This window comes from Euprymna scolopes, chromosome 20, assembly GCF_053919585.1.
Source record: "Euprymna scolopes isolate OS-2025 chromosome 20, ASM5391958v1, whole genome shotgun sequence".
NCBI lineage: Eukaryota > Metazoa > Mollusca > Cephalopoda > Sepiida > Sepiolidae > Euprymna > Euprymna scolopes.
Window position 1 is genome coordinate 109548860 of NC_136501.1, and position 12097 is coordinate 109560956.

Consider the following 12097-nt stretch of genomic DNA (forward strand, 5'->3'; position numbering starts at 1 on the left):
TAGTAACGAGATAATCAGTCTAAGAGACGCCAACCGACTAGCAAGCTAGGTAACTAGGTTCTTCACTAATCACTAACCCGTAGTGAGACAACTCCTTTTTATACATGCTAACTCTCAGTGGCGAGAATTCCAACGTGATTTCCAACGAGATTAGAATGTTTATTTAACTTAGTAGGAAACAGACACCCAGGTTTTCAGTAACGGCAAAACAGCAGTGTCTTTTCTTCTCTCCGACCCCCCCCCCCGGTAACTCAAATCAATTTCAATTCTTACAAATTGAATGTTTTCAAATATTTTATCGATTCCAGTACGAGTTTTTGGAGATATGTGTAGTATGAATTTTGGGAGTTCGGCAAGATACACATAAAGAAGGTTTACGTTTACACCGACCAAAACTTCGTGTGAATAACATTTAATATATAGGAACATGCCTTTTTAATGTAACATGCATTTACGCAAACCGCACACGCATCCATCCATACACCTTTTAACCAACGCATCAGTTGTCGCCCCTGAGGTAACCTCCATTTTGCCCAACAGGTGGTGCTCTCTATTTCCGCTTCCATTTTTTGTCTCTCTGTCTCTCTCCTCTTTCTCTTTCCACTCAAGACATGGATCTGACAACACGTGTTTGCCTTCAATTCAAACCTCAAAATGTGAATGGCACGCAAATTACGTCCACGCCTCGACAGAGCGTTTATCTTCTCTCAAGACAGGTATGAAATTCCTATGAACAAACTCTTACACACACAATGAATTTTCAACGTATGCTTCGACGAACTCTCGCATACATTCACGCACGCATACACGCAACGAACGTTTATCTACTTGCATGCTAGTTATAAGCACACAAACACTCTGCAACTTTCGTAACCTTTCTATGTAAATAAATATTCCTTGTACATATGTAAATATATGATCTTGTTTCAGCGTGCTTCATTTCGATATCTTAAATGTACTCATAACACGTGCCATTATTGTTGACTGTTTTCTTTATTAGGTTGTCCTAGTAACGATGACCTCAAGCTATCAAGCTTATCGAACACGCAACCTATTCACGTAATCAGTTCATATACACAGCCTACAAAGAGGGGATCTAGCTATATAACCGGTATATAAACTGCTCACAGCTTCAAAATATGTAAACTAGATCTTTTCCGTGCTACAGTAGTAAAAAAATGACGCAGGTGAGATAGACACTACAAGTGTTTTTTTTTTTGTTATGTTTTTTTTTTGTTTTGTTTTTGTTTTTTGCTTTTTTTTTATTTTGCTACCATGGCGGCGGAAGATGTCTTATATTCTACTTAACTTCTAGTGATAAAAATGCAAGTTTCATCTCGCATTTTGATATTATTTCTTAAAACATTTCTTTTTTTGAAATGGAATCATATTTCTTAACACATTTCTTTTTTATATTGAAACATATTTATTAATACATTTCTTTTTTGTTATTGAAACATATTTCTTAATACATTTCTTTTTTTGATATTGAAACATATTGCTTAATACATTTCTTTTTTTTTATATTGGAACATATCCCTTAATACATTAATTTTTATATTGAAACATATTTTTAATACATTTCTTTTTTGTTATTGAAACATATTTCTTAATACATTTCTTTCTTGATATAGAAATATATGTCTTAATACATTTCTTTTTAGATATTGAAACATATTTCTTAATACATTTCTTTTTTGATATTGAAACATATTTCTTAATACATTTCTTTTTTGCTATTAAAACATATTTCTTAATACATGTTTTTATATTGAAACATATTTCTTAATACATTTCGTTTTTGATATTGAAACATATTCCATAATACATTTTTATATTGTAACATATTTCTTAATACATTTCTTTTTTTTTTGATATTGAAACATATTCCTTAATACATTAATTTTGATATTGAAACATATTTTTAATACATTTCTTTTTTGATATTGAAACATATTTCTTAATACATTTCTTTCTTGATATTGAAACATATTTCTTAATACATTTCTTTTTTGCTATTAAAACATATTTCTTAATAAATGTTTTTATATTGAAATCTATTTCTTAATACATTTCTTTTTTGATATTGAAACATATTCCATAATACATTTTTTATATTGTAACATATTTCTTAATACATTTCTTTTTTTTTTGATATTGAAACATATTCCTTAATACATTAATTTTGATATTGAAACATATTTTTAATACATTTCTTTTTTGATAGTGAAACATATTTCTTAATACATTTCTTTCTTGATATTGAAACATATTTCTTAATACATTTTTTTTTTGCTATTAAAACATATTTCTTAATACATGTTTTTATATTGAAACATATTTCTTAATACATTTCTTTTTTGCTATTAAAACATATTTCTTAATACATGTTTTTATATTGAAACATATTTCTTAATAGATTTCGTTTTTTGATATTGAAACATATTCCATAATACATTTTTTTATATTGTAACATATTTCTTAATATATTTCTTTTTTTGATGTTGAAACATATTCCTTAATACATTAATTTTGATATTGAAACATATTTCTTAATACATTTCTTTTTTGATATTGAAACATATTTCTTAATACATTTCTTTCTTGATATTGAAACATATTGCTTAATACATTCCTTTCCTGATATTGAAATATTATCTTTTTGATAAACGTGTTAAAATATGGTTCAATATAAAAATTAATGTATTAAGGAATATGTTTCAATATCAAAAAACGATATTTGTAGTAGAATAATGTTGTTTTAGGGCTTAATAACTCAAATTATTAATTTCTTCGAATAATTCTAATCTGCTTTGCTTCGATTAGATTATCCAATGTTTTCCGTGATGCCTGCGTAAGATATTTTGGGGATAATAATGCACCCGATTCACAAGTGAAAGGTTAAGAATTTTCGAGATGAACGAATATACAAAATGGAGACAGATAGATACCTAGCTAGCTAGCTAGCTAGATAGATAGATTGACACACACAAATACATACAACGACCTAATTATTATAAGTTAGGTATAATGTTAGTCAGCGAGAGATACTGGTTCTAGTAATGCCGATGTCTATGTTATTTTTAGACACATTCTCCTATAGAGCATTTAAAACGTATACAACATTTCTAGATTTGAGTAAACTGTCGTCGGGTGTATTGTATTTATTTTTTGTTCTTTAGTTATAAATAATGAATCTAATTTTAGAGGCTTTTTGTTACAGTGGTTGGTATGTATGTATGTATGTATGTATGTATGTATGCATGTATTTTGGGGTGGAGAGGGCTCCCGTAAGCCGTGGTGAAGGCAACCTTTCTAGGAGAAGCAAATCTTTGATTTAAAAACAATAAGGCGGAAGACCAGTATCCGCATTAAGCTGGTCTGCAGTTTAATTTGTTGCTGGCTATCTTGCTCTTACTTGTTGCTGGATCTCAACATTTTGAACCGAGAGAGAGACTTAGCTGTCGTACAAAGGTAAGACTCTGTCACATCATATTTGTATAGATACTCCCTCAGACATTTGGGCTCATGGATTTTAAATGTCTGAAGGAGTGGCACTCGTCTGACAAGACGTTGCAATCATCATGTATGTATGTATGTATGTATGTATGTATTATTATTATTATTTATTTATTTATTTATTTATTACTATTGACCTATAGCTGATGACCTGCAAAGGATTGTAGAGTCGGGAGATGTCTCTGGTTGGCTTGTTAAGGGAAGAACGACACTAACTGGGAAAGATCCTGCAAAGGGAACAGATGTCAGCAATTACAGACCAATTACAGGTCTACCACTAATGTGGAAACTGTTAACTGGAATGTTTGCGGGAAAAAATTTATGGACATCTTGTGAGTAATGGTGTTTTCCATGATGAACTGAAAGGGTGTCGGAAAGGCTCGAGGAGTACCAAAGAGCAATACCTGATTGATAAGGCAGTAATGCAGGATGCAAAGAGGAAGAAGAGGAATGGGGCAGATTGGCATCAAACGTGGAATATTCCAAGGAGATTCGTTTTCTCCACTTCTTTTTGTAATGATAATGATGCCACTGAGCATCCTCTTGAAGAGAGAGAAACTAGTGTATAACCTTGGATATAGTAGAAGACGCTTCAACTATATACTGTTTATGGATGATTTGAAAATATTCGGTAGAAATGAAAAGGAAATGGAGAAACTGGTAGAACTTGTAGGGACACACTTGGAAGACATCGGGATGGAGTTTGTGATTAGTAAATGTGCGGTGCTGGTGATGAAAAAAGGTTCATTCGAATGGAATAGTGCTGCCAAATGGGGAAATTAGGAAAGAAATACAGCGTATAAGTATTTGGGAGTATTGAAGACTGTAGGCATCATGAACAGAGAAATGAAGGAGAAAGTCAGGAAGGAGTATCTTAGAAGAGTGAAACTAATTGCAAAGTCGAAACTGTATGGAGGAAACCTAATGAAAGCGGTGAATGCATTGGCAGTCAGTGTTTTGAGATACAGTGTGGTAATTTTAGAATGGGCTGACAAGGATTTCATGCCATGGATATCAAAACAAGAAAGTTTTAGCAATGTTTGTTATATTTCACATTCGGAGTAGCGAGCAAGGCTGTATCAAAAGAGGGAAGAGGGTGGGAGAGGATTGAAAAGTGTAAAATATTGTGTTAGAACTGAGATGTCGTTGAAGGGGCATGTGGTTAGAAGTGAGGAGTGGATGCTTAAGGTTGTGGCCAATGAAGTCGAGGTATGTGAGATCAAGGCCGATTATGTGGAACGTATGAATAGAGAAAGGGCAGATGAACTGGCAAAATGAAAGATCATGACAATGGCTTAGAGCTGGGTATCTGACTAAGAGTACTGAAGCTTTTGTTCGTGCAGCACAAGAGCAGGCATTAGGAACACAATTGTTCAAAAAAGTGGTTCTAGGAGAGGAAGTTGCTGTAGAATGCCGGATTTGTAAGACCTCAGAGTCAATTGCGCACCTTGCAGCAGGGTGTAGTGGACTGGCCCAGATAAAGTACCGCAAAAGACACGATCGCATGGAATTCCGGATATATTGGGAGGTGTTTAAGAGGGTTGGGGTAAAGTGTGCTGCAAAATCGTTTGAGTAGGTGCCTGGGGAAGTAAGAATAAGTGAGAATGGCAAGATAGAGGTATGGTGGAACAAAAGTGTCATAACGACCAAGCAATTAGAACATAATCGTTCGGATTTGGTCGTCATTGACAAGGTCTTAAAAACCTTGCAGATTATAGACTTCTCAGTACCCTGGGACAGAAATGTGAGAGAGAAGGAGAACGATAAGTGGAGTAAGTATTGTCCATTGGCCTTGGAGATAAGGCGTATACACGGGGTTAAAACACAAATAATCGGTGCTAGTTGGGACACTAAGAGTAGTATCAAGTCGTCTGGAAGGACGATTGAAAAAACTACGACCTGCGATGTTTTAGGCAGCCTTCAGACCTCAGCTATTGTATGTACTACCTTTGAAGCTCCTTGTTAAGGGAAATCCTCTGGAAATTAATCCCATCACTTTTCAGAGCGACGTTGATAAACGAAATCAGAATTATTATTATTATTATTATTATTATTATTATTATTATTAGTGTATTTCATTTGCTTATCAACGACACACACACACACACACACACACACACACACATATATATATATATATATATATATATATATATGTATATATATATATATGATATTGATTTCAAAATTTAAAAGAAAATGACTTGGATGTGATCAGCTAAAATCGAAAACAAAACACAAGCCAACTAAAAAAAGAAACATTAAACCACTTTGAGCTGTGAATGAATTTGCGCATGCGCATAAGAAATCGAAACATGTCTGCAAGTTAGAATGAATCCTTTGTATTTCCACTTGTCGACATATTTCTGTACGCGTTATTCAGAGATTTTAGTCTTATAAACCATCGGTGGTGTATGATTACTATTTCCTGTTTTAATTTCTGTGCTCTGTTACAAGGAGTTTAAGAGATTATCGGTTAAATATTAACAGATACAAATACATACATACATTAAATCTTGTATCTTTTATATATAATAGCAATTCAGCACGGCTTTGCCTGGGACCTATCTACTGTTCATAACTTTATGTGCATATATATATATATATATATATATATATATATATATATTAAAAAGTGTGACTCATATCCAGGTAGATTACATCTAAAATTTCAAGTGTTAAGACCCAAAATTGACGGAAGAGTTTGATAGAGTTTTCAACGATCAAATCGTTGAACTTTTACCCCTTGGCAGCCAAATATATGGCCGAAAACCGATTAAACAATTTTTTTTTTACACGGAGGTCACCACTTATCAAGGCCCGTAAGCCACTGAGGGATAAGGGTTATTGTAAGTACAGTACGTCAGTGTGGAGATTTAATGAAGTGTCTACTTAAGGGGGAGGTTCATTAGGAATTTGTTAACGTTGGACTTGAACACATCCAGGTTGTAGTCAGGTGGGAAGCAGGCAGACGGAACAGAGTTCCACAGGAGTGCAGTTCTAAGAAAGAAGCTTTGTTCATGGAATCTACGTTTTGGTTTAGGCACAGAAAAAGAGTGGGGAAAAAGTTCCCAAAATCTCAATACCCTTCGAGACAGAGTAATTAGGTAGGGAAATGTACGCACAAAGATAGACACACAGACAATTTCACTTTTATAGATAAATAGATAATGGCTCTTTTTCATTTTTTCGTGTGTGTGTACACTCTAATTCGGTATTTATACATGTTTAATATTTGTGTATATTGTTTTTATAAAAATTGTCTTTCTTTTGATTTATTTACATATTTTTTTTTTATTTACAGTTGTTCAGAACGTGGAACGTGTTTGATGAAACGAAGAGAGAGCCGACAGGAGGAAAACGAAATTAGGCTACGTATTAATTATCTCATTTCCTTTTGGAGGGAAGAAAATTGAAAAAAAATTCACGCCACAGAACTCCAAGGGGTTATTTTCCGGCCAAGAAATGTACGAGTAATGCGATTAAATAGAAGAGTTCGATTAGGAATCGAACAAAATCGATCAACTAAATCCGATCTCTTCTTCCGAGTGGATGAAAATGATCAAACACCAATCATAAATACAACGAGTGATTTTTGCCGCAATCTATTTTAATAAAAAACGAATTTGTTTGTTTGGAAGAAGGAAATGGAACGAACAAGTTCGCTAATTAAAAACAAATAAAAACACTATTAAGTTGGAGGCAGCAGAAACAGTGGCCTTCTTAAGTTCAACCTTTTTAATGTGATTGAATGAGAGCTTCCGAGAACTGGCAAAAATCGAGAAGTTATCAACGTCGAAATTCATTGACTTATGTTTTTTGTTTGTTTTTGTTACTTTCCTTATTTTCTTCTAGCTGGTATTAGAGCATCGTACTAGACGGCAGACATTATCGCACTAACTTATATATTCCAATGTAACACCCCTATCTTATGAAGTCACGTAAGGACCCCTGATCTTTTAAAACTTCGTAACACTCGCCTCGTATCGTCTCGTACTTCTGGAGGCGTCACATTGAATCTAGTATGCTGAAAACGAATAACAAAACTCACGCAGGCAAGAAGGACAACAGACGTTTGAATTCTATTCTACTTCACAAAATATATTACAGATCTTTTACAAATATATGGTTCAGTTCTTAAAAGTCTCAAATCTCTCTTCTCTTCCGAGATAGTCTCAGACGGGCTGTAGGAGGGGTCACGTCTCAGGGAGCGGTATTGTTACTTTGAGTTCCGCGCACAAACTCTGGCTCGAAACTGACTAATTTCGCGCGGCTCTAGCATTAATAGGAATGTCAGTGTTCGGGGTGGAAAGTCTCCTCAGCCAATCAAATCACGACAGTGCGGGTGTGCAATCCAGCTTTGTCGCTAGCTTGCAATCTGAGATTCAAATCAACATTAAACTCCCAGGACCCCCATGGGTCATCGGCTGTCAGTCAGAACATCTGGAACTGAGTTCGTCGGTGCCAGACAATTTCCTGTCGTACATTTTCAATAACAAAATATATATATATCTCTGACTTCGAAACAATATCTATTTTGACAATAAAATAAAATATATAGTTATCTCCTACTTTAAGTCCCTGGGATATCCGCCGTTACCCGGGATCAATTAAAGTAATCTTAGCATAGTCATGCGTTCCCCCAATGAGGGGCAAACCGCTCCTTCAGGTCGATCACGTCACACCAACAGAGAGATTTGTTTAAGATTTTAACTGTAATGGTTTGTTTCGTACTTGCACTTGATTCATAGGGTATATTTGCTAAGCAGTTTATGAAATTATTTTCACCGAATCCTGTTACTCATATAATTACTTTACATAGAAATCTTCCCAAGATCCCAGTTTCTTTTAATGTCTTAGGTAATAACGTAGAATTTCGTTTTCTTTTATTTTCTTATTTTGTTCGAGTTCAGCATGGGAGATCTTCCATCTTGAGATGAGTATCATTCATTTATTATTGAGATGAGTATCATTTATTTATTATTGAGATGAGTATCATTTATTTATTATTGAGATGAGTATCATTTATTTATTATTGAGATGAGTATAATTTATTTATTATTGAGATGAGTATTATTTATTTATTATTGAGATGAGTATCATTTATTTATTATTGAGATGAGTATCATTTATTCATTATTGAGATGAGTATTATTTATTTATTATTGAGATGAGTATAATTTATTCATTATTGAGATGAGTATCATTTATTTATTATTGAGATGAGTATCATTTATTTATTATTGAGATGAGTATCATTTATTTATTATTGAGATGAGTATCATTTATTTATTATTGAGATGAGTATCATTCATTTATTATTGAGATGAGTATCATTTATTTATTATTGAGATGAGTATTATTTATTTATTATTGAGATGAGTATTATTTATTTATTATTGAGATGAGTATCATTTATTTATTATTGAGATGAGTATTATTTATTTATTATTGAGATGAGTATCATTTATTTATTATTGAGATGAATATTATTTATTTATTATTGAGATGAGTATTATTTATTTATTATTGAGATGAGTATCATTTATTTATTATTGAGATGAGTATCATTTATTTATTATTGAGATGAGTATCATTTATTTATTATTGAGATGAGTATAATTTATTTATTATTGAGATGAGTATATTTTATTTATTATTGAGATGAGTATCATTTATTTATTATTGAGATGAGTATCATTTATTTATTATTGAGATGAGTATCATTCATTTATTATTGAGATGAGTATAATTTATTTATTATTGAGATGAGTATTATTTATTTATTATTGAGATGAGTATTATTTATTTTTTATTGAGATGAGTATTATTTATTAATTATTGAGATGAGTATTATTTATTTATTTTTGAGATGAGTATCATTTATTCATTATTGAGATGAGTATCACTTATTCATTATTGAGATGAGTATCATTTATTTATTATTGAGATGAGTATTATTTATTCATTATTGAGATGAGTATTATTTATTTATTGTTGAGATGAGTATCATTTATTTATTATTGAGATGAGTATAATTTATTTATTATTGAGATGAGTATAATTTATTTATTATTGAGATGAGTATAATTTATTTATTATTGAGATGAGTATTATGTATTCATTATTGAGATGAGTATTATTTATTTATTATTGAGATGAGTATCATTTATTTATTATTGAGATGAGTATCATTTATTTATTATTGAGATGAGTATCATTTATTTATTATTGAGATGAGTATAATTTATTTATTATTGAGATGAGTATTATGTATTCATTATTTAGATGAGTATTATGTATTCATTATTGAGATGAGTATCATTTATTTATTATTGAGATGAGTATCATTTATTTATTATTGAGATGAGTATTATTTATTCATTATTGAGATGAGTATCATTTATTTATTATTGAGACGAGTATAATTTATTTATTATTGAGATGAGTATCATTTATTTATAATTGAGATGAGTATTATTTATTCATTATTGAGATGAGTATCATTTATTCATTATTGAGATGAGTATCATTTATTCATTAATGAGATTATTATTTATTTATTATTGAGATGAGTATTATTTATTCATTATTGAGATGAGTATCATTTATTTATTATTGAGATGAGTATCATTTATTCATTATTGAGATTAGTATCATTTATTCATTATTGAGATGAGTATCATTTATTCATTATTGAGATTAGTATCATTTATTCATTATTGAGATCAGTATCATTTATTCATTATTGAGATGAGTATCATTTATTCATTATTGAGATTAGTATCATTTATTCATTATTGAGATTGGTATCATTTATTCATTATTGAGATGAGTATCATTTATTCATTATTGAGATTAGTATCATTTATTCATTATTGAGATGAGTATCATATATTCATTATTGAGATGAGTATCATTTATTCATTATTGAGATGAGTATCATTTATTCATTATTGAGATGAGTATCATTTATTTATTATTGAGATGAGTATCATTTATTCATTATTGAGATTAGTATCATTTATTCATTATTGAGATGAGTATTATTTATTTATTGTTGAGATGAGTATCATATATTCATTATTGAGATGAGTATCATTTATTTATTATTGAGATTAGTATCATTTATTCATTATTTAGATGAGTATCATTTATTCATTATTGAGATGAGTATTATTTATTTATTATTGAGATGAGTATCATTTATTCATTATTGAGATGAGTATTATTTATTCATTATTGAGATGAGTATCATATATTCATTATTGAGATGAGTATCATATATTCATTATTGAGATGAGTATCATTTATTTATTATTGAGATTAGTATCATATATTCATTATTGAGATGAGTATCATTTATTCATTATTGAGATGAGTATTATTTATTTATTATTGAGATGAGTATCATTTATTCATTATTGAGATTAGTATCATTTATTCATTATTGAGATTGGTATCATTTATTCATTATTGAGATGAGTATCATTTATTCATTATTGAGATGAGTATCATTTATTCATTATTGACATGAGTATCATTTATTCATTAGTGAGATGAGTATCATTTATTCATTGTTGAGATGAGTATCATTTATTCATTAGTGAGATGAGTATCATTTATTCATTATTGAGATGAGTATCATTTATTCATTATTGAGATGAGTATCATTTATTCATTATTGAGATGAGTATTATTTATTCATTATTGAGATGAGTATTATTTATTCATTAGTGAGATGAGTATTATTTATTCATTATTGAGATGAGTATCATTTATTCATTATTGAGATGAGTATCATTTATTTATTATTGAGATGAGTATCATTTATTCATTATTGAGATGAGTATTATTTATTTATTCATTTATTTATTGCGGACTAATTTCCTCATTTTTAGTTGTTGTGTCATGACGTTTCGGCCAACTATTTCTTTGGGAAAAGAACTCTGAATCTTCTAACTGAATAATCAGCAATTACTGGCTTCCATTGTTGGTTTTCTTCTTCTCAATGCGTGACCATTTGAAATGCAATTGTTTTTAAAATCCGTTTTTACCCATTTAATGCAGGATTTTATTTTAAAAATAGATTCTAGTATCGTCTTAAGAATTCTTTGGTTTTTTTATAAGTAATTGACATTGTTTTGTGAGGACATTACCAATATAAATTTTTAAAGGTATATATCTTGTTCTATCAATTTCGAGCACATTATATATATATATATATATATATATATATATATAAATATATATATATATATATATTTATATATATATATATATATATATATATATATATATTGTACGGCATAATCACGTTGCTACACCGGTTTCCGTCAGATCACCGAAGTTAAGCAACGTTACCCCCGTTTAGTACCAGATGGGTGACCATTTGGGAATTCTAGGCGCTGTATGTGCTTTCCGCTTATCTCGACATTGTTTCCAGTCGTCCAGAAACTCCACTTGCCTCTGGTATCCAAGAATGTTGACTCAGGAGCGGTTTCGTTAGAGATTGCGCAACTCTTACCACAAAAATTACACGCGCAGGCGCCCTTACACTGGGTATTCATAGTCTGTC

At 30.6% G+C, this 12097-nt stretch overlaps 1 long non-coding RNA gene across 2 annotated transcripts; it reads left to right on the forward strand.

Annotated features, from left to right (window-relative positions):
• The first annotated feature begins 610 nt into the window (after positions 1–610).
• Positions 611–7337, forward strand: LOC145241666 (uncharacterized). 2 transcript variants are annotated; one of them, XR_013862601.1, is made up of 2 exons: positions 611–716; positions 6824–7337. It is a non-coding gene; the product is annotated as an uncharacterized LOC145241666 (long non-coding RNA). The 2 variants fall into 2 exon arrangements; XR_013862600.1 differs by lacking the exon at positions 611–716 and adding an exon at positions 1070–1187.
• The last annotated feature ends 4760 nt before the right edge of the window (positions 7338–12097 follow it).